At 33.3% G+C, this 24,593-nt stretch overlaps 1 protein-coding gene and 1 non-coding gene across 5 annotated transcripts in view; one reads left to right on the plus strand and one right to left on the minus strand.

Annotated features, from left to right (window-relative positions):
• Positions 1–24,593, minus strand: part of LRP1B (LDL receptor related protein 1B) — a 1,898,953-nt gene that overhangs the window by 1,853,874 nt on the left and 20,486 nt on the right. The gene's annotated exons all lie outside the window — the stretch shown is intronic.
• On the plus strand, positions 10,834–10,937 carry LOC121031176 (small nucleolar RNA U13). The gene has a single exon (XR_005790601.1). It is a non-coding gene; the product is annotated as a small nucleolar RNA U13 (small nucleolar RNA).

Below are 24,593 nucleotides of genomic sequence, written 5' to 3' on the forward strand. Positions count from 1 at the left end.
GTATATAAGAAAGATCATGAGAATTTGATGTTTTAAAAAATACTCAAGACTCCACGTTACAGGAAAGGTATTCAATGTTGGAAACAAAAATACTACAAATAATCTCCCACCAATTATTTCCACATTTTGAACCAAGTGTGAATTATTTATACGAATCCTATAGAACTGTAAAACCAGAATATGCAAGTTGACTTAATGAAAAATGAGCTAGCAATACAACGTACTATCCACTTGGTATTTTTGTCCCTAACTTATTCTTAGCCTCTAGGGGAATTTCGTCACTTAAAAATTTCACCTTTCAAGACTTTAAGTGGATATACGGTTTCTAGGCTATTACCACAGTTCATTTGTGTGAAAAATACACTAATATTAGAAGCTAGAGAAATATCATGATATGGTAAATTTTAAATGATATAAAAATACCTTCCTTAATTTAAAAATAATAATTTTAGTTTTACTCCAACAAGTTTCCCTTAAAGAAAATATATAATTACAATAATTTCATAGATAAGGCCAACAACTCTGTATGGATTTCCTTGAAAATTTCTCTTATTGGTTACATTTTATTTTTTTGATTAACCACTAAGATAAAATCTGCTTTCATTACCTGGATTATCTTCTGTAATTACCTGCTCTTTAAGCAAAGAATGAAATAAGAAGATTGTTCGTTTTTAAAATGAGGTATAAATGTAATTTCATATTTATCTAACACTTCTATTTTCAGAGGCAAGCTCATTTTTTAGACTTTAGCAAAAGTATTTACATGTTAAGCTAAAATGTTTAAAGAACACTGTGAAGTTGGAAAACACACCATCACCATTTTGCAATGTGATAGGCACTATTAGTTATCCATTTGGATCCTGTTCTCTATGTCTCATATAATAAAGAATAAGGTTGGTTTTATTTGTTTTGAACTTTGGAAGTTAGCTAAGAGCTGAAAATGACACTTTTTAAAAGTACATATAAGTCCTCTGAAAATAATGTCCTTGGGGGGGGGGGGGCGAGAAGCAGCCAAGCTTTCCTTCAAAACCTCTTAGGTATTATGAGAATATTTGGATTTGAGTCTAAAGATCTTAATTCACGATGCAATTCTGCAAGTTAGCTATGAGAGTATGTATGGATTTCTATCTCTATATGAAAGACACTAGCCACTAGCCAATTCACTATCCCTACACTATGCCACCAATGTCCATCTTAGATACTTTTTCTTTCAAATTAGAACTCTGTCTTTATTGAGGAAGAAAACACATTCAGTCCAAAAGGATGAGATACAATTGGTCTAAGCAAGTTATGACTAGCATGTGTCTCCTTTAAAGAAACTCTCTTCCCAGACTCTCTGACAGCTCAGAATGAGCATGTCACCTAATTGTGACCAATGAAATGTTAGAAGACTATTGGAGAGATTCTAGAAAAAAAATTTGTTCAGTGATAAAATGTCAAAGCTACTCTGAGAAATTCCCTTCTGCCATCCTTTTTTCTTCCTTATCCTTTCCTCCAGCAGATGAAAAGCAAAAAGATGAAAGTCAAAACTGAGGATGGAAGGGAAACTGAATGAAAAGAATGTGGGTCATCACCAAGCCCCAGTACCATCTCTAGACTGATTTCCTCCAGGTGTCTTGTTTTGTGTGTAATTAAATGTCCTTTGCATATGGCATTGTGAACAAGATTAACTGTTATGTGCAACTGGTCTTTGGATCCCCTATGTTTTGAGAAAGTACCCAATATTTTGGCTGTTACTTAATAAATTCTTAGTAATTTATTAAATAAATTGTTTAAATTTAATAAACAATTTTTTGCTTATTAAATAATAAGTTAAAAATAATATTAAATATTGTTTAAAAAATAAGTACTTGCTCTCTGATAACTAAGCCTGAATATTGGGAAAAATGATAGTTTTTGTAGTTTCAGACTTTGATTTTTTTTTGTCATTTTAGTATTATAAAAATTACGCATAGTATCTATTTGCTTACCCTAATGACACATACTTAGGTACTTTTATCAGTGTTGTCTTTAAGGTTCATAACTTTGTGAGAAAATACCTTAATAAAAATTACTTTTAGAAAATAATAGGGTGGGCACAATTACAAGAAGGAAAGTCCAATGACCTTTGGGTATAGAAGCATAAACAATCATGAAGTGGATTAAAAAATGCAATCTGACTCCTCTGAGAGTTGGGACAAATTTGTAAAGTCCTCTGTCTTTTCTGTATAGGAATTTTACAAATTCTATAGCTTCAGGAGGTTTAAACACACAGGCTAGTGAAAAAATAGTCTATATATGCATAGCTATGTATACAGGAGATGGTAAATACAATTGTTTTCCAACAAATATTAACAAACAAGTATTAACTGCAATTTTTAATCTGAATAATTATATGTTCAGTTGTTCTTGTGGATTTCTGGACATACATTGTGTTCCTACCAAAACGATCATAGTTATTTTCTACATTTATTTTGAAAACATGTATAAGAAAATTCAGTTGTAAACTAAACTCTGTATACTCTAATAATACTAAAATCACCAAAAAGAACAGAGGCCATTATATGGACTGTGTGTGGTTGCCCATCTACAAATCCATGTTCCATTGTTCCCATCATCTCCAAATCCTGTCTTACATTTTCATATTCCAAAAGGGATAACTCAAATCTTTCCTTCATCCAAATCAGAACTTCTCTGAATGCCCTCTTCATTTTGTCACTATGTCTACATATTTCCTGCAGTAATGATAACTCACTATTGCTAATTATAATACATATATTATCTTTCCTAGTAGACCATAAACTTCATGAAAACAAGAACAATTTCTTTTTCTCTCTTTCCCCAGTCACTAGTCAGCTGTTTATTAAGTTCCTTGAGAGCAGAATCACTTTTATTGACCCCAGAATGTATGAAAAAATACCTTTTGGAAGCCATTACATAAAATTATTCTTCATCCCACTTTGGTATAATAAATCAGGTGCAACGAGTGGACAGTTAGTATAGGTCATTCCCTTTTTAAGAACAAGAAGCTCTTGAAAAAAAGCAACACTATTAAATGTAAAGGTAAAACAAAATATAGCATTGAAAATTTTCCCCTCTTCCCACTGTCATATATCCATTGAATATGTGAATCACAGAACTAGAAAAGCCAGAAATGCAAGATAGTGAATATAGAAAGGAACTAATGGGGTTAGTAAAGCACAAATCCAGAAGGGTTGTGTGCTTTGTTGTTGTTGTTGTTGTTGTTTTAATTTTTTAATGTTTTATTTTATTTTTTAGAGAGAGGGGGAGAGAGAAAGTGCAAGCAGGGAGGGGCAGAGAGAGAGGGAGATACAGAATCTGAAGCAGGATCCAAGCTCTGAGCTGTCAGCACAGAGGTCGACAAGGGGCTCCACCCCACAGACCACGAGATCATGACCTGAGCCAAAGTCAGATGCTTAACCAACCAACTGAGCCACTCAGGGGCCCTGGAAGGTATGTGCTTTATGATGCATGCTGGCAGTGCAGGGGTGTGGGGAAAACTAACCCTGTATTTTGGCCAGATGAAAGACAGAACATGTTTGGAGAGTTTAGCACAAGAAAGGAGACAAAGTTACAGAGCAGGTGTCATGCAAGTAATTACTTTCTACAAAGGAAGCAGGAAGCATTTGAAAGTGACTCTCAAGAAGATATGGTGCAGGCAAGGCAATTCTTTTATAATTTCTTAAGAAACAGGTATTAAAGCTTTTCAATAATTTTTGGCTGTCTGGCTGGTGTCTCCTTGATTATGACTTCATGCTTAAAGTTGGCTTCACTGTTGAGCCCAGCTTTATCTGGGGCCCACAAAGATAAACTAAAGTTTAAGATGGTCACAGAATATGCAAGATTGACATTATGAGGGACCACTTGACCTTGTGCTGTTGTAAAATACTAAAATGTACTTAAGCGGGGCGCCTGGGTGGCGCAGTCGGTTAAGCGTCCGACTTCAGCCAGGTCACGATCTTGCGGTCCGTGAGTTCGAGCCCCGCGTCGGGCTCTGGGCTGATGGCTCAGAGCCTGGAGCCTGTTTCCGATTCTGTGTCTCCCTCTCTCTCTGCCCCTCCCCTGTTCATGCTCTGTCTCTCTCTGTCCCAAAAATAAATAAAACGTTGAAAAAAAAAATTTTAAATGTACTTAAGCAACAGGACTGTTAGCAAAAAGAATCATCAGCCCAACAGGCATAGAAAGTAAATTCAAAATATATAATTCAGCCTGCTTATTTTAGGCTATAATATTACTAGTTAATATTATATTATTAGTTTAGAGTAAATTAATACAAAATATACTACAATTTAAAGTGAATAAGTTGCCTTGCAATGCCAGTATTTGGGGATTCTGTAAGTGAATAGATAATTGAATACAGAAGAGAATAGTTCAGGAAGGAATTTAATAAAGATTTCATGGGAAGCCATATTTTTTCTACCTTATTTACACCTAAATGCCACTAAAGTGCAGTGAATATTTGTAGAATTTACGTGAATTGACCCAATTAGCCACACTTTAGGTACTACAGTTAGGTAAGCAATGTGTTAATTTCAAACTGTAAAATGTTGACTAAAAAGGGAAAAGAGTCTTCTGTTCAGAGCAAACAACAAAAAAGTAGATGCCATATGAATATATAAAAAGTCTTTTTTAAAATCAGCAGATGGACCCCTATATTTTAGAACTTACTTGCAATGGGATGTGTATATGTTTTTAGCAAGATGTGAAGCAATGCACAGGAGTATAAGTTACCAAATGTGTATTATGCTATAGCATCCTCTTTAGCACCTCACAGTTAAAAAAAAAAGAAAAATCCCTTAATAAGAACCTGTGATATGCTGCTATTGTAGGGTAAATTGATTTCAAGGGAGTAAGTAGTTCAATAGACTCCATAGTTTATAGTTCCCTAATATTCATTAAGTACTTAAAATATCTAGTATAGTATACAAACAACCATTTAGCTGCAGCTTGTGTATGTGTGTATCCTTTAATTAAAATTTTTGTTTCATCATATTTAAGAACAAAGCAACAACTAAGGTGACCATACAAATGAGTCAGATGTAACCAATGACTTAAACATTCTGGAAGTTCTCATAGGGGTATTACAGGTCTTAGTTAATTACAATCTCCAGGCATGAAACTGTACTCCAGTGGGTTTTAGGTTATTCAGTTTCCAAATGAACCCCTTCTAAAATCAGAAAATACCTCCTTCTATCTATGTACATTTTTTCTTTGAAATGGAAAGGAGCTTAGCTAATGCTAACATTTATTTTTTGTTTGTTTCAAGTTTTTATTTAATTCTAGTTAACATATAGTGTAATATTGGTTTTAGGACTACAATTCAGTGATTCATCACTTACATATAACAACCAGTGCTCATCCAAGTGTCCTCCTAAATACCAATCACCCATTTAAGCCCATCCCCACTGACCTCCTCTCCATCAACCATCAATTTGTTCTCTATAGTTAAGAGTTTCTTATGATTTGTCTCCATCTCTTTTTTTCCACCCTTAGCATATGTTCTTCTGTTTTGTTTCTTAAATTCCACATGTGAGTGATATAATATGGTATTTGTCTTTCTCTGACTTATTTAGCTTAGCATAATATACTCTACTTCCATCCAACATTTGATATTTAATATATTAATGTCACATCTTCAACTCTGTATATTTGATCATTTTTACAAGTAGATTAGAAAATACGTGTGTTGGATTTGGAAGGGGTTGTTTTGTTTTGTTTATAAAATAGATGTTTGTTGCTAAACTATTGCATGTAGCACCTCTGGATTAGAATCCAACTCCAAGATTGCTTCTCGGCCTTTTGGCTAAGATCAAGTGTAGAATCCAACTCCAAGAAACAGGGAGACATTACTATGTCAAGCACTTAGGATCCAATACTAAATTACTTTGGGGTTCCATTCAATGCCTGGTAAATAGTCATATATAACAGCAATTGTGAAAACCATGGTGACAGTAACTAGAATTCAGTGTAGATGCCAGATCTTAGTCTACTTAACTATCCTTTCTGTGCTAGACGTATTTCTTATAAATCCAAATAAATAACACTTGTATTATACTCACCTTCCCTTTTGGAAAAGTTGACAGAACTCTATAGACTGCTTTTATTGAGTTCTAGTCATACTGTCCTGTATAAGAGGGCAGGGACACTGTCAATTATATTTTATGCAAAAGATAATATGGGAGAAATTTACCAATTTTCTGGGATAGTAATGGAGTAATCGAAAAACATAACCTTGTTCTGTATCACACTAGGACAAGATATCAGAGAGTGTTTACTCAGAAAATAATCTCACTTAGGAGATTTAAGTAGAGCACAGGGAAAGTGGAATGTTGAGACATAATTTGACAAGCAAGGCAAAGCAATAATTTTCATTATTCACATCACCCCCAAATAATGTGTACTCTATAAAGGTCCTTTTGTACCAATTCTGATCTTATATGATATTAATTATGCCCGTGACCAATTACCTTTATGGTATAATCCTTTTGTTCCAATAAATGAACCATAAGCCTCATACTGTGATGGGAGAGAAGTCCCCGACCATAGAATTCAGTACCTGATTCCTGGCTATGAAACTAAATGTATTAAACTAATTTACTCTTAGATGTAAGAGCTCTATGTTACTATTCCACAGAGTGAAGTCACATAAGGCAGCAGATGTAAAGTCTTTTTAAAAAAATTTGGTGGAGTGACAATGCAATCATTGATCATTATAAGTTCTTACGTGCATGTTTAGACAGACCATTAGATTATCCTAGTCCATAGCCTGCTGTGATTATCACTATAAAAATCTTTTCCCAAAAATCTTGCTGTATCTATTTTGCCTAGTACAAAGCTGGAACTTCTCAAGCTAGCACTTCTTCTACCAGAATGTAACACTGTGAGGGAAGAGATGCTCTCTTATTCATAGTGTCAAACAGGACCTATTTTATAGGAAAACCTACAAACATATCTATTTGAAAAAATAATTAGTGCGAACTTAACTTCTTTTTGAAGCTCTTCATTCTCCCTAAAATGATGTGGCTCCACAATGTTTCATGCAAATGCTTTTGACCCATTTCAAACATGAGCGAGGCATTTGAGCTCATTCGTATTTATAAAGAAAGCATCACATTTTATTCTGCAATGTACCACGTGTGCAAAAAGGAAGGCAACAGTTTAATTTCACATAATATTTGGACTTGGGGATCATCAATTAACATTTGAAAGACAGATTACTGATTTGAAAAATTATTTGGAAAATCATATCTGGTATTTTTCAATTTTAAAGTTACTGAATGTAGAGCCAAATAGATCTCCACATTTCAAAACTTAAGTAAGCTAGTATGCATTTTGAAGGACATCAAAATGATTTAATGTCAGCATACACAGAGCTATCTATTGAAAAAAAATATGCTACAAAAAGAAAGTACATTTTTAAACCATACAATTACCATTAAATTAAGAAGTTAGTTGTTTGAAGTTGGCTCTGTAAATCTTTATGAAGATTCTATATTACCATTTTGAAGAACTCAAATGTGGCATTCAGGATAAAGAAGACATCATGTACAAATGTAAATAATGTAACAACAACAGATTGAGTTTTTGTACTTCTTGTTCTCTTTACAATCTTGTCATGAGAATAAATCACATGGTGTAACTTTTTCTTTTTACAAGTCCCTGAAAATGGAGCATCAAAGTCTAATATTTTTCCTTGCCTAAGCTCTCTACATTTTAATGTTTTGCAAGAACAAGTACAAGCTATAAAAAAATCTTGCTCTCTCACACAGTCCTCTAAGATTATCAGCAAACCAAGAGAACATAGATATTCTCCTTCTGCCTATATTCCTCTACCCCACTATATTAACTCCAACCTGGCAAAGGGAAAGAAAGAAGGAAATTTGCTTGAGGTCAGATCTAGAAGATGTGCTTCTTCTTTGATGCTCTGTAACAGAATAATTCCATTTGTAAACATTTAGGAAAATGTTTCCAATAGTTCAACATGCATTGATGAATTTTAAAAAATATTTGAATTACTGACAATATTCCATAGGGTTAAGAATTACTTAGAAGTAGATATTACAGGAAACTGGCCCATCTGAGGACTCTTAAAATGGTTATTTAATTTATTTTCAGTTTAGAGAACATGTTTTACTATTATCATAAAAACACTCAAATATGTATTCATTTTCCAGTTTTAAGACCCCATTGTAAGATTAAATACAGAACAAACAAAATCTGAATTATACAGTTAAAAAGGCTAAATTGTCTTTAACAGGGACAAAGTTAGTGAAAGAAAGAAAAAAATACTCTTTACGTTATTATCACTCGTAGAAGTAGAGCTAGACTAAATAGATGAATAACATATTGAAAGAAATTATAGAATCAACCTTGAGGTGAAGTCAACCTTAATTTACTTGGGGCCTCATATTATTCTCAGCAATCTAAATGGACTAAGTCATGGCTAAATGAGAAAACAAAATAGAAATGTACTCCAAGCTGCACAAGTGATAATTTTCAAAAGACACATAATTTGAAAAGTTGGAATTCACTTTTGTTAATTCAAGTAGATCTTCCTTAATTAGAACTCACTTTTCTCCTCTAAACATAGTGTTGACTCTTGCCATATGGATGATTATTTAATAAATGTACAGGCAACTAGCTCTCATGCAATAACTTAGTGTATTTCTGCCTGGAAACATTATTCATATAGAATAAAAATGAGACTACCACAAGCTGATATCCAGTACATAATATACAATCACTGTAATCCTCTATCATATGCCACAATCCATAATGGTGGAAAACTCATATTCAACAGTGATGCATGTGCAAAACCAGATGAAACAGGGTTCCTTGATCTTACTGAGATATTTAATCTACATTTTCCCTTTAATGGCCACCATCCCAGTGGGCTTTACCTTCAAAGGGTTTATAATCTAATTGGCAACAGCATTTTAGAATGATGACTATAAGGCAAGTATAGTTCAATAAGGCAATAAAACCCATTTTATTCTAAAGCCCATATTTAACAGAATAGGCAGATATGATTATAATATTAACATGATTTGGAGGATAAAATGTTTTCTGCTTAAATCTCAAACAGAAATTTAATAATTAATTGATAGTTTAAAGACAGGCAATCTATGATTTCTAGATTTCCTTAGCAAGTTTATTTATTCCGTGTGTACAAACACCTTTCATGCTATTTTTTTTTAATTTTTAAAATGTTTTTGTTTATTTTTGAGAGGCAGAGAGACAGAGCGTGAGCAGGGGAGGGGCAGAGAAGGAGACACAGAATCTGAAGCTGGCTCCAGGCTCTGAGTTATCAGCACAGAGCCCAATATGGGGCTTGAACCCATGAACCATAAGACCATGACCCGAGCTTAAGTCGGATGCTTAACTGACTGAGCCACCCAGGTGCCCCCCTTCCATGCTATTTTGAGTATTAACAATCCCAAATCAAACTGACGTTCGTTGGGATTTTCTGACACTAAATTTATATTGGCAAATTGCATTGGCTAGACCAAATTCTTCTCTTAGCCTTAGATCTTAAATGGTACCATTGTGCTAATAAGCACCTTTCCTCAATTTTCAAAATAATTAGTTCCCTAAGTGGTTTATTTCAGATAAAAGAATAATACACTATCCCCACAGAATTTGTTCTGTTTCTAAATGATTTAAAATTCTAAATTTGCCATAGCATTTAAGTTCCAATAGTAAAAGTGCGTCAATGATTGCAAAGTTTCTATGGCAACAACCTCATTATACCACCACTCCCGAGATAGTAACCTGGATTATAAGTGTTAGAGAGATGTCAATTATCATGAAGTCTGGTGAACAAGAGAACTAATGCAGCCTACATTAAAAAAAAAAATGTTGACTTTAATTTCATAAACAATGCAAATGAGTACAATGTTACCCCCCAGTGATTAAGACTGAGATTTTCTACATTTGTAGACATTATGTCTCCTTGTAGAGAACATTGTATTTTTTTAGACTAGATTTAAGGACACTTGGTTTTATGTTATCTATATAAAATTGGATCTACCTATGAAAACCTTGAAGGAAGTTTACAGTCTGTTCACATCATCACTTTGCCTTAAGATATCAGGCAACCTAGGCATCTCACTGAAGTGCTTACAGAACACAGATGCTCTGTAAAGTAACCATTACTTCAGCCAAAAATATATTAGCATCAACATTGCTCTATCAACAAACATCATTCCATGGAGAAAGACAACACCGACATCCAGAGTCCATTTCCAAAGTGAATACTAGCTTTTTAGAGACTAACATCTGCTGTGCCCTCATGCTCCAGCTGCTATGGAAAGCAGATTTTCAAAAGTAAATCTGCCCCATTCATTTCGTCCAGGAAGTGGGCATTCAGCAATTGAAATCTATTAATTCTTATTTGTGATTCATTTTAAAGCTATGATTTAGAAAGTTTAATTGACAGAAATAATGAAGAACTACAATACATTTTGGAGACTGCATTACATTTTAAAACAAGTGAAGATAATTGTAAGTGAAAAATGAAAGAAAACTGCATACCTCAGTAAATGAGTCATTAACCCCTCACCTTGTAAACCAGAACAGAAATCTTGATGGTAATAACCAAGCTTCTTTAATGATTCTGCAACATAATTATAAAATTAAACTGATAGTTTGAAATGGGTTTTGGTCCTTTGTAAGCTATTTCCAATTTAGCCTTCCTCTTATAAGGACTCACTGTCCCACCACCACACATTTCTTCTTTACTTTTGTTTTGAGGACAGTGGGACTCAAGGGTGAAAGGAGAGAGGAAGAGAGGAGGGAAGAGGTAGGAAATTACTAACAAGAGTAAATCGCAGGATCCTTTTACAGTTCATAAGCGTGAAGATTGGGTGTTCACGCTGTTGTATGACATGTGCTTCCCTCAAACCTTGTAATGACCTCGGCACATTACCCATCTGATGTGAACTTGGGAAAAAAAAGTGATTTCCATAGGTAAACTTATTTTAAAATTATTCTTACCCTATTTGAACTAAATAGGTTTAAAACATTTTTTGGGAGGGGTGTTGGGGCGGGCACCTGGCTTATGAACTTGGGAAGGGAAGTGGGTGAGCTATGGGCTGCAGGATTTGTATTTAAGGGTATAAAGGGGCAGTGTAGTCTGATTCATTTTCAAACAGTGGTGACTGCTTCGGTGATGTGGAGAGCCAGGCTAGATCTCCTCAGAAGTAGGCTGGCAACTGGACCTTCTCAAATGTCACTTCATATTCATTCACTGAGGAACATAAGTCATTCCTTTGGGAGAAGTCTAGGTAACATCTAAGTTACATAGGTTATCTACATGATTTAAATTGAAATTGCCACATTTGTATTTCATAAAATTGGAATACACAACATGTTAGCATGTCTATCTCTGCATATGTTACACACATTTTGATATAAAGCATATGTTAGACATAGTCTTATATATACTCAAATATAAAACCTGTTTTATATATATAATATATGTCAGTATGTGTGTGTGTGTATGTGTGTATATATACTGTGGATAAACCGTGGATGATTCTTCTGGTCCTAAAGAACCCAAATGAAGCTATTCTTTAACGTAGACATAAATAGCAGACTTTCTATTGGTGCTATTAAGAAAACTATTTTTAAATATTTCTCTTAGAGTTACTTTTAGACACAGCCTATCACTTAAAATCTGTTCCAAAATTTAAACATCAAAACCAAAATAACAAGTTTAATCCATCACTTCATTCACAAATCTGACCTCTATAAGTCTTTTGATTATGCCAAAAAAATCAAATTTACACTTTAGAAATCAAGATTTGAAAGCATTGAGTTTAAAAGAAAATGCCATAGGCTTTTAAGGCAATTCCAAAATAAGAATTCCCAAAATGTTTTTAGTGCATAAGCCATTATTAGAAAAAGTTTTTAGCCTCCCATGGGGTTCTAGCTAGTATATACTGAGAAAAACACGTTTCTTTTATTTTTGAGATGTTTGTTAAAAAGCAAAACTCTGATAATGCTCTATTGTTGTAACATTATATTTTATTATATATTAATTTAGTTTCTCTAGAAAGCTACATTGTGATATCATAGTTAAAAAAACAAAGACCTTGGAGATTGAAAGATTTAACATCTATGCTTTGTGGAACTTTGACACTTAACTGTTTGTTGGACTTAGTGTGAGTCTAAATTTCCTTCTGTATAAAATGACAGCTGATCTTTTTACATGATTGTTGTTTATAATAATTTAGAGTATGTAAAAAATGTATCTTAAGGCCTACAGCAGTGTCTTAAGACAGTAGCCATGTGCATTCTTATAGCCACATGGCATTGTGAATCATTCTGTACCCTGATTATAAATCTCCAACTTCCCCTAATTGTCTAAAAATGGCATCAAAAGGAAAACATGAATAGTACTCCGGGATACTTCATTCTCATTAAACTAGAGTTTACTTCAGACAAATTCACTTAACAAGATCTGGTAGCCATGCCTATAGAGCCAAAAATCAGGACGAACTTCCTATCACCTTCTTGGTAGGAAGAATGCAACTGGTGTTATCAATATTTTGAAAGCATTCAAAAGTAATCACATTGATTGCATCATTATAATTACTTAAAGGAAGTGCTGGTTATAAATAAAATTTACGCTGATAATAAAATTCAAAAAGCAAATCTTTTGTAATGAAACTCATGTCACAAAATTGGACCACAAAAGATATAGAAAATAGAGAAAGATATTTTACATAAGTGGAAAAGAGGAATCCCTGAATGTATTTTATGTATTTTTAACTAGGTATAATGGAAAACCTGATAATCATACCCAAATAAGAAAATATTAGCAAACACTGAAATATGCATGTTTTAAAAGTTAAAACTCTTACATTTCAAACTTAGTTAATGTGGAAGTAAAAAATAACTAAGTAATTTGGTGGTTAATCAATATTGTAATCACTCCTTGAATTTCTGGGCTTATGTCTTTTAGGTGTAAGTATGTAAATATTATTTTTTCTTTCTCAATAGTGAGGAAAGGATACATATGATTCTCTGGTATGATGTAGATCTTGGGTTTTGGGGAGTTTTCCTCCAAGATCTCACACTTAAAGCTCTGTAGAAAGTCAGGGGTTAATTAACGTATTTGCTATTTTGAATACCATATATTTTAATATTTGAATGATTTGGCTAACAAATTATTCAAGTTATAATGTTTAAGTCTTAATTTTCATGTAGATGAAAATAATTATGTAAATTATGCACATTAATTAAACTATGTAAATTAATTGGGGAAATTATTTCCATAAGATTGTTTTGTTGCTATGTATAGCTTTAGTCCCTGGAAACCCAGAAGATCAAACTGTTAAATTAATGTATACACAAATGTATAAACTCTTCCTTAAATATATGGTACTATTTATAATTTTTTCCTATTATTTATAGACCTAGTATCATTATAGTCATTCTTATAGTGACAGTTTTATTCATAAAGAAACTCAGGTCTGTGTTCTTCATGTTCTTTATGTTCTTTGAATATATAAAAGAATACGCTTTGAGTTTAATGTGATTATTTGGTTTTGGCAGCCACATAGGAAGCTAACTAAAGTCATTTCCAGTGTAGAAATTTTACAGTTAAAAAATAAAAAAAGGGAAGAAGACTTAGCCAAACAATTAATGAAATTACTAGCACATTTTTCTCTTTCACAAACACTATTTAACATTCTAATCCTGCAAGAGATGGCCCAATGATTTTTATAAATACATATACATTGAATAGCATAATATTTTAAGCTAGAATATGTCACAAACTCTAATGAACACAATATGCCAAATAAATGACATCTCTGACCTCATGCTATTGGCTGATTCTTACCTGCTGTATGTAAGGAAACGCCAAATTAAATATTGTGCCAGTCCAGGATTCATTAGCGGGACCTGTCAGCTGTGTAAAAGCTTCCTCCCAAGTATCTGCTCAGTACTCTGGTGCATACTTGTTGAGCTTCATTTACAAGATTGTCAGAAAACTAAATGTATTTTCACAGCACCTTCCAAATCTTTAATCAAGCAAGATCTAATGAAGCCAAAAGGCTATTTCTCAATTCTTCTCCACTTCCTCTAGCTCCCAGTAGGATATTTACGAAGATAGCAAAGAAGATGACACACACCTTAGTGGTAAGAGGAGGGATATCTATAATCCACATATTACCAAATGAAAAGTTCAAGTGCCATTCTTCACTTCAAGGGGGACTTGAAGAAGGGATTTGTTTTATTACAGGGTCTACTAACACCAACTCTAAATCCCTATCCTTTCACAGGAGAGTTTATAAAATCCCTCTTCCATTTGTGAAAAGGAAACTCTCACAATACTGATGCACAAAATGACATTTATTGACATTAAAACCCTCATCAGTTATTTCTCAGCAGTCTTTATTCCTTTTGCAGAGGGGTTTATTGTGCTGTTTGGCATGAAGGAAACTGGCACTCTTTGATTTAGCAAAGTCTGGCCTGAAACCAATACTCCAAAGAGTTTCTTTAAAGTTACACATTTTCCAAACAATGGATTGAGTCCTGTGGGTGTCTATATGGGGCAGGAATGAGTTTGATACAACATAAGGTCATAAAGGTTTTTAAAGATACTCTGTTTCACACTTAAACCATTAGTGCTGCATTTGCACCAGAGCCCATGTCAGGCTGCAATGTATTCAAAATCTGTCTCTTCTCAGGTCACCAGGACTCCTTGGGCCTCATCTCAGGAAACAGTGGCTACAAACTTTATCAATCATTTTCTAACTCTTACATTCAACCAGTCTCTAAAAAAGCAAGCAATGAGCAATTCATATCTTCATTATTTAAACATCTGAAGAGCTTCATAGAGTTAGTGCCTATACCTATGAGACGCTCTTTTTCAAGACCAGGTGGGGAAATAGTTTTATTTACATATCTGTTTAAAACTTCCTACCACTTCCAGATGTTACACATGAGTGATAGAAATATAGATGCATTCCCTACCCTCACAGAGCCCACAGTCTAAGAGAAAATATATTAACAGTGAGTAACAGTCATAACAGTTCCTGGCAAGTGTTGTTAGGGAAATATTCAGAGGCTGATTTGCAAAGATAGGAAAGGGCACCAAGCCCAGCTGACTGGAGGTGAGCCCAGAGTAGAGAGCAAACTCCTGGTCATCTCTATCCTTGGTGCCTTGGCAGAAAGGTCACATGTCACCCTACAGGCAAACTGCTATTGTGAAACAAAACAAAACAAAACAACAACAACAACAACAAAAACCCCACCCATTGAAGAGGTTTAGACAGACGATCTGTTTGGGTTATTTAAAAGGTCAAATTCAAATTCTAGAGCTTAATAACTACTTGTACTAATGAAGCTCTTGAAAAATCTAGTAGCAATAAAATAGTTTCAAAATGTAAAAATTACATTGTGTCTAGTAGCAGAATGGTAAATGGATTGAACTTCCCAATAATTTTCAGTGAATTAAATTATAAACTGTAAATTTAAATTGTAAAATGTAAGGAATATCTTCTTCCAGCATTGACAATAATAAAGTTATGTCATTTCTTCTTTGATACATTCCATTAAACAGGGCCAAAATGGATAGGATCATACTTTTATTAGCTTTTATACAGGGCTATGAATTTTACAAAAATGTAGAGTTTTGAGAAAAATCAGTGAAGAATTGAAATATCTATTTTCTGTGGAATGTGCTAAATGTAGTGATTTGGTAGTCACTTAAGCATAAGAGATAAATTTTAAGTTGTTAAACATCTGTTTGAAAGATGATCAACCAAAATGTTATAATTGGTAAGAGCTTACCAATTTCCAGAAATAATTCACTCATACTGAAGACGTGTTTTTTAATAAACAAAAATAACCATTTATATTTCAAAAACTTCTTCAGGGTCTACAATTGAGATTAAATCTATGGCCTAGCAATGATTCACATTTTATATTATTTTATGTTTATATTTCAATTATTAATATGACTATTTCTCTTCCTGAAACATAATAGTGTCTTATTTCATGTGTGCCTTGGGGTCATATATTGTTCTGGCAACCAAAGGTTAAATTAGATAAAGTATTATTTAACCTTTTTTCTATGGGAACTTAGATTTATGTGAAAGCTGAACTTGGATGGTATCTCATTTCACTCAACTTAAGGCACGTGTCATCACAAAAAATGAGCTACTTTGTTGCTTGCACACATATTTGCCACCTCTCTGAAATCCTGTTTGCCACTCTGATTGGACACTTTGGCCTGATTTTTTCTTTTTCTTTCTAACACACAAATGATGATTTTTCATTACCATAACATTCACACTTTTTTCATTAAGTGGAATTTTATTTAGCAAGTCCATAATAAATATTGTTGAAATAGTAAATTATTATTAAGCTGTGTTTTCTTATCATCCATAGAAGTGAGTTAAAGAAATGGGAAGTAAACAAAAGAAATAAAGATTCCAAAATAAGGAATTTTTTAAAAAATCACGAAAGTGAACTGACTTTCATTATTACTGTTGTGGAATAATTACATTGTAATTCTGTAAAGTGCTATAAAATTTGTAAAACACTTTCATAGTTTTATTTAGTTTTAAAGCAACTGCATAAAATAAGTTGTCATTAGTTACATTTTACAGATACAAAAATTTAGTTTTGGAGAAAACATGAGACTTGTTCATGGTTACTCTGCTAGGAAGTAGCAGAAGCTAGAGCGTGGACACAAAGCAAATCTTTGACTTCAGGGCTACTCCACTTTTCTTTGTAACTTTTAAGCCATTAATACATAAAATGTACCAGACTAATACATTTTATTTTTTGTCACTTGGAATACGCCATCACCCAGTGCAACCAGCCTTTCACCTCTTTGCTTCTCACTCTCAAATTCTGGATCATTTTTCATAGCATGATAAGATAAATTCTAGAGTTTAATAACTACTTGTACTAATGAAGCCCTTGAAAAATCTAGTAGCAATAAAATATTTTCAAAAAGTAAAAATTACATTATTTCTGATATGTATTTACTACTGAGCAGACACTACTGCATTCTTCTTTAAAAATTGATCGCATATATATACTAGCTGTTATTTACCTGCCACAGAGAATTAATGAAACAAATACATGTCAGTATAACAAAGTACATTATAAAGTTAATATAAAACTTTATATTTAAGCTGTTATATATTTTGCCTTAATTAAAATAGAGAGTGCTAAATGTAAATAAATGTCTTGCTCGGAATAAATTCCACATAGTTTATTAATCCTGTGCAAATATGAGCAGGAAAGAAAAAGGGAGAAAGAAACTTTGATATATTTAACAGTACTAACAATTATTTTATAAAATTCTCTGGGTAAAATATAATAATACCACTCAATCAGATTTGTAAAACAGATGCATAAAAGTCACTAAATACACATTTTAATAAAAACATATTACATTATGTTCATAAATAATTTGCATTATTCCACTATTATAATTTTTAGACAAAAGTATTATACTTAAGAACTTAAGACTACAAATAATGGCTCTAAAGAGTTTTCTAATATATCCCTAATATATTAAAATACAATTATATATTTCTAATATATCATTTCCTTTTTAAAAAATAAGATGTACAAGATGGCTCAAATATAAAAATTAATTTACAGGTAACTATAATCAAAAATAAAATAGATATGTTCTCTGAAGTGAATATTTCCTATGATTTTAGAACCTCTATCATTATCCAAAATTATTTTTTCTCAAATAAGCTATGATTCATTTTCAATTCCATGTGAAAGAGCAATTGTAGATTGAAAACTAGCTGGAAAATAAAAAGCAATACATTCAGTCTTCATATTCTCTGTTAGGAGTGTAATTTGCAAGTAATTTATCAATAGATGTTTAATAATTAAAACGAAAAATAAACTCACTAAAGCATGGGTTGCAAATGCCACTGAATACTATGCTCCTCTTTAGAGAAAAAAATCCATCAGTGCATGAAAATAGAATTCACAGGGGTGCCTGGGTGGCTCAGTCAGTTGAGCATGGGGCTCTTGATTTTGGCTCAGGTCATGATCTCTCAGTTCCTGAGCTCCAGCCTTGCATCTGGAGCTCAGAGCCTGCTTGGGATTCTCTCTCTCTCTCTCTCTCTCTCTCTCTCTCTGCTCGGGATTCTCTCTCTCCTTTTCTCTGTCCCTCCTCCACACCACCCACCCCACCCCCCACTCCCTCTCTTTTGCTCTCTCAAAATAGACAAACATTAAGAAAACAACAACAACAACAACAACAACGATAGAACTCACATTGTTGAGTCCTTCCCATTTTAATGATTACTTCATGGCACTATCGTTCTCATTTCCTGTAATTGCTTTCATTTGAAACACAAGCTATATGAGAATCTAAAGGACTAAAGTATTAAAAGTACAAAAATCTGGCAAAGCTGAATGAGGACACTGGGACAGTCAACACTTTTTCATTGACTACCAAGTGTTTGAGGTATTCTTTTTCTTTTTCAAATACCCCTTTCAATTTACTATTAGGGCATTTTTTATATCAGCTTTCAATCACTTATTACTTTAAGTGTAGAGACAGTTAACAGGATGAATTAATTCTTTTTTAAAGGGACAAAACTCCCTATGGATGCTACATTACTCCACAGACCTGAGATCTAGTGAGTATATTTTCAGTTACAGATTTTGACTAAAATTGGCTTGTAGAATTTATCTGCCAAGGACACTGAAGTTAGCTCATTAGTATATTTTCCCCAACTGACTCCAGGTGAAAACAACTGAATATGTCAAGTGGTGGGCATCTCATTCATTACCTCAGAACAATTTATCACAGAAACTATGCTTACCCAAGAACTTCCCTAGTGAGTCTCAAACACTGGTTTTCTTTTTGATGGATTTTTGAGACACAAATATCTCAATTTTTATGTGACAGGATTCTTCTGTTACCATAAAACCAGCTTAAAAAAAACTCAAAAAAAAAAAAAAAAAAGAGCATGACAACCTAATAAGCAGCATGAACCTCAGTGGACTAGGAATGAGTATATTTAGAGTGGACTTTGGGAGGAAACAACCATTTCCCAAAGATTGTTATTGCTTAATGAGATCCGTGACCACACATGCATTATGTGGGATAAACATGGCTCCCTGCTGGCTCCCCAAAGCCTGCTGACAGTTGGTGGTTATGATGTTAACTTGCTTTAACACCCCAGAAATGTTTTAATGTTTTTTTTCTCTTATTTCTATAATTTTAGAGCAAGGCTTGGATCTACCATGTAGAAAACATAATAGCAATATTAAAATAGTATAACTTGAACAGTCTCTGTAGCATTTCTGCATTGCTACTATAAGTAATGCTTATTACAAGAGGGTATCTTCTTCCATTTTCAAAAATCAATTTTGATAATATCTATAAACTGATCAGATATAAAAAAACTCTTCACCTATTATTTTAACAAATACTATTCCTTTACTAAAGGAAACTCAAGATTAGCATTGTACATATTTTGCCTAGAACTATTTGTTTTCATTGCTTTGCAGGAAAACAAAAGTGTAGTAGTTTTGGTTTTAAAAAAACAAAAATAATTTTAAAAATGTACTTTAAAATTTTCAGTTTAATTTATGGAAAGAGTAGTTCTTCCTACTGAGAAGTAAAACATGCCTGTCAGGCATTCCTTATAGTCCCCCTACCTGAGGAGAAAACAATAGCGTCAGAGAAGTACAGTGTTAACATTCAAAATGATATCTGGTTCAGTTGTTTTCATAAGCTGTAGAGAATAAGTGTAGTATTAAAAGATACAAATCCAAACCTTGGTTTTGTCTTCACTGATTTTCTGACAGAAAATCTTTTGCACACACACTGATAAGAAAGCAAACTACTCTTTATGAAAATTTATCACTTAGAACATTTACTTGGTATTATTCACTCACATCATTCTTCCTGGATAAAAATTAGCATTTTTCAACAAGTACAATAATACTTTTGGAGCATAAAAGAAACAACAGATGTTCCTTCTGCCCCCACCTGTTTATTTTTTAAGGCAATGCAAAAGCCTTATATGGATAAAAATAAATAATAAATACTTGAAGACTTTTGTTTTCAACCCATAAAAGCAAAAAAAAAAAAAAAAAAAAAAAACCAAAAACGTCATTTTAGTAATGCCACCAGGATCAGAAAAGTATTCTAGATTCCCAATAATTTATTCTCTGCACTTTCAGATACAACATAGTAGTGTATCCCCACAGGACACCCAGCATAAATGCAAACTCATGACTTGAAGCACTATCAATAAGTTAATAAGCAGTGGGGGCAATTCTCTGTTTTTATGTAGTCAAATGTCATTTTAAACTATTTGAAGGAAAAATAAATTATATTTAGAAACTAACCTCAGAAGAGAATATGAAAATCTATATTGAAATTTATTCCTTGACAAGTATGTTTTCTCCTATTATAAAGTAGTTCATTAATTATATTTAGAGATTTTAGATGATTTCTTTTAGAGAGGACTTTGAAAATCTCACCTTAATAAAGAACAACATAATCTGCATGTCTTACTATTCAAGAGTAATCTTGTATTAACCATAGTGAACTACAGAATTACTCTTTTTAGGTCAATTCTCTTGCTCCTCACTAACTTTGTACCTGCAATTATCTATGTTTAAAAGGTTCGCATCTACGACAGCAATAGCCTTCATGGCACCTTTGTGCTAATTAGAAAAAGGAAATCCCTCTTGGTCAAATATAACCCGAGACTGGGACACAAAGCTTGGTAAGCAGAGTGTGATGTGGATGTCATTCCTCCCTACCATTCCTCTGCCTGGTCTTTTTGCAGACTCTGCAACAGCCCTGGTCTCTCCTACTATAACGTCACTGGCTTCTAAGAGTTATTAAGTGCCAACTGTAGGCAATAAATGTATGTATACAGTAATAAAATATAATAACCAGCATGTATTGAGCAGTGATTGTGAGTTGGTGGTTTATATATCTCTATTCTTTATTTTTTAATTTTATTTATTTTATTTTGAAAAGAGAACATGAGCGGGGGGGGGGGGGGGGGGGCAGAGAGAGAGAGAGAGAAAATCCCAAGCAGGCTCTGTGCTGTCCCCTCAGAACCCCATGTGTTGCTTGATCCCACAAACCATGAGATTATGACCTGAGTTGAAATCAAGAGTCAGTCGCTTAACTCCTATATATCTCTATTCTATATTTACATCTCTTGGAGCTTTTTTTTGCAAATAAGCATATAGGGTTTCAAAGAGACTATGTACCCTGGCCAATGTGACATAGCTGAAATAGTGTGGACTGGAATCCAAACTGACTAACTTCAAAACATAATCTCTTAATCTCAACCCTAATGTTTTTTGTTGTTGTCTTTCAATTACTGGGAATACCTCAAGTGTAGGTTCTTAGATTTTACATGTAATTTTCTCTCCTTTTCTTGGAGTGGTGGAAAGCACAAGATGATCTTGGAGCAAAGGATTTGGAGTTTTTAGAGACAGAGAGATTTTTGTCTATAGATAATGTTTTTATTTGTTTATTGGGTTATTTATAATCTACTAGAAAGATTTACCAATAATGTCTCCCATTTATATCATATTATAACAACCAACCAGCCAACAGACTGGAAACATCCATCTGTTACAATGGGAATCCTGGGATGAACAGTACTGCTTTCTGTTCATAGAATGAATGTCATTCCTAAACATTTTCATCATAAAAGACCATACGACAGAAAACTATTACATAAGCAATCATTATTACTACTATCAGTACTAATAATTGAGTGCCTACTATAAACAGGACACTTTATAAGTATTTTCTCAAACCCTCAAGACTTTATGGTAGGTATTGCTGCATTTCATTTATAAGGAAACAGATTTAAAGAGATCAAATAATTAGTAAAGATAATAGAGCTAGTAAGTGCACTCTTTTCTTCTACAATAGTATACAACATTACTGCTGAGCACTGCAGCAAAGCAGAAGCACTTTCCATCTCTCTTGGTATTTGCATTATTAATTCTAATATGTATACATATACCTAATACAACCTACAAAGTATTCTGTCCCAGAATATTCAATTTGAATCCAATCTAGCCTCTAGATCTAATAACCTATTTAGAGAAAACACTGGTGATACAGGACCTCGATAAATAAAATAATGAAAAAATAAGACAAATTCAAAATATAAGATATTCTACGATTGGCAGAATCATTTCAAAAGATAAAGATCATGAAAAAATGTGATGGGGTGCTGTTCAATATAAAAAAAGTTAAGAGACAAAATAACCAAAAAGAAACTATGATTAACTAGTAGTTAAAAAGAAAAAAAAAGATTAAAAATGGTAAAATATATTCAGGGAAAACTGGAGAAATTAAAATGAGCCAGCAAGATCAAACAAAGAGGATGGAAAATGAAGGAAATGATCATTTTTGCTGGAGCAATCAGGGAAGATGTCATAGGATAAAAGGCATTTATTCAATGTATTCCAAGACGTTGCTCTGTGATTTTTCAGCCTATATTGATTTTCTCATTGTCTAGATCCTAATGTTAACAATAGCATTTTTGAATAAATATTGTTAGGTAACATTTTTATATGTAAACCTCTTCTCTCCAGGATTTAATCTTCTATTTCTCTAATGGGTTCTGCAGTGCTCAGTACAAGACATAGTTGACACTCAAGTAGATTGAGGCAACAGATTTTTTGTAGATACAGGATCTACAAGTCCTCTTCCTAGCATCGAGTATATCAACACAAAGCAACATGTACTGCAGTAAAACTCTAGTGTAAATTAAAGGATTAGAGGATTCTTTCAAGTTAGTCATAGCTCCATGCTTTTTTTTTTTGCAAAATTTAATCAAACTAGATGCTAATAAAAATAAGTTTGCCATTAGCCAGCAGGGGGAAGAAAGATCCCTTCAGTGGTTACAGAATACAGCCTCAACACATCTTGGTGAGGTGGGAGCCTTTATGCATTATTCTCCTTATTTTACCAGGCAGGAAGTAGACACAGAGAGAGGCTAAGTGACTTGCCCAAGGACAAAGAGTGAGTCAGATGCAGAGCTGGGAATTGAGCCCACTTCTCCCGGTTCCCAGTGTACAGCTTTTCTCAGCAAGCCATAATGCCTTTCAGATGGATCATTTCCTAAAATGTATTAAGTTGTTAAAAATTCAATATGGGTGTTGCATTGCTTTCCAACTAGTTCTGTTTCTCACTACCTTCCTAGAGCTATTATCAGAAGCTAAACTGATTGTTGGATCAATAATCTCACATCTATATTTTTTTAGACAATATGCCATTAAAACTGGATGTATCCAAGAACCTAAGATGAATCAGAATTTTTGGAAAGTAAGGTTGTGTTTGGCTCTTTTAGCAGGTGGAAGAGGATCCCACAGTGAGGGGGAAAAAAAATTTCAGCTCAAATTTGGAAGAAATTGGAAACGATCAGGAAGAACAAGACTGTATCAACCACCAGAAAGGCTTAAAAACAAACAAACAAACAAACAAACAAACAAACAAAGTCAAGCAATGTGACATTCATGGGGGCACTTAAAAAGGAAGAAAATAAAAAAACTTCGTACATTGAAAAAGTGGAGATCCTAGGCCTTTTGAAAAGATTCTAGACACTTGTTTTTATATAAAGCCATGTTTCATTACCTGGAATTTTACACATCAGTTTACTGGTTCACCTTACCCATGAGTCATGGGAAGGAACTATCTTTTTTAATCACAAAAGACTTATACTGTGCTCTTATTGTGCTAACTAAACCATAAATGGTAAGAAGGCCAGATGCTAACACTCCTGTATGTCTTCTGACTTGACCATTGGCAACATCACCAACTCATCACTGTGATCTTTACTAAAGAACTCAGACTCAACTATAGAATCTCTTTTAATATAGCAATCTGGAAACCTAGCAGTCAAGATTCTTCCAAAATATCAAACCCATTCACTACTTATGGCATATGCTTTTCTATTCACTGCCCATCCAAAAGGCAAGACACAAAATCACTATAGGTCCATGGCCTCATCTGCAAGGTCTGATCAAACCCTCCGCAATCACTCCTTATATTACTTATGAATTATAAGTCATAAGATTTATGAATTATCTGAATTAGACCATTAACTACTTAAGGGCTGATATGCCTTTTAAAAAAAGTACCTAACACAGGTTTCCTGAGAAAGGATCAATAAATATTAATTGATTTTATAAAATTTATGTGCTTTTTAAGAACCTTTGGAGACAGTAATATTTGAATGACTTAATAAGCATCATCACCCATAATCATACAAATTCAGAATTTTAGTCACAGATAATCAACCACAGCAGTGATTACTGTATTAAAATTAAATAACTGAGACAAGTGATATCTTTTGGACCATTAAAACATATCTGTAGAGGAATTATTCTTTCAATTGTTTACCATCCTTAAGATAATCTTACGACACTGAAGACAACGCATTTGGTTAAAAGTCTTTGAAATTTCAATATCCTATGAAATTCTCTGGAGTAGCAATTGATTCCAGGCCAAAAACAGGAAAAATTAAGATGGGCTTGATTCATTCTGGCAGTGTTAGAAAGTAAGAAAATGCTAAAAAAAAAAAAAAAAAAAAAAA

Source organism: Herpailurus yagouaroundi, unplaced genomic scaffold (assembly GCF_014898765.1).
Source record: "Herpailurus yagouaroundi ecotype Mexico unplaced genomic scaffold, PumYag 140, whole genome shotgun sequence".
NCBI classification, from domain to species: Eukaryota; Metazoa; Chordata; class Mammalia; order Carnivora; family Felidae; genus Herpailurus; species Herpailurus yagouaroundi.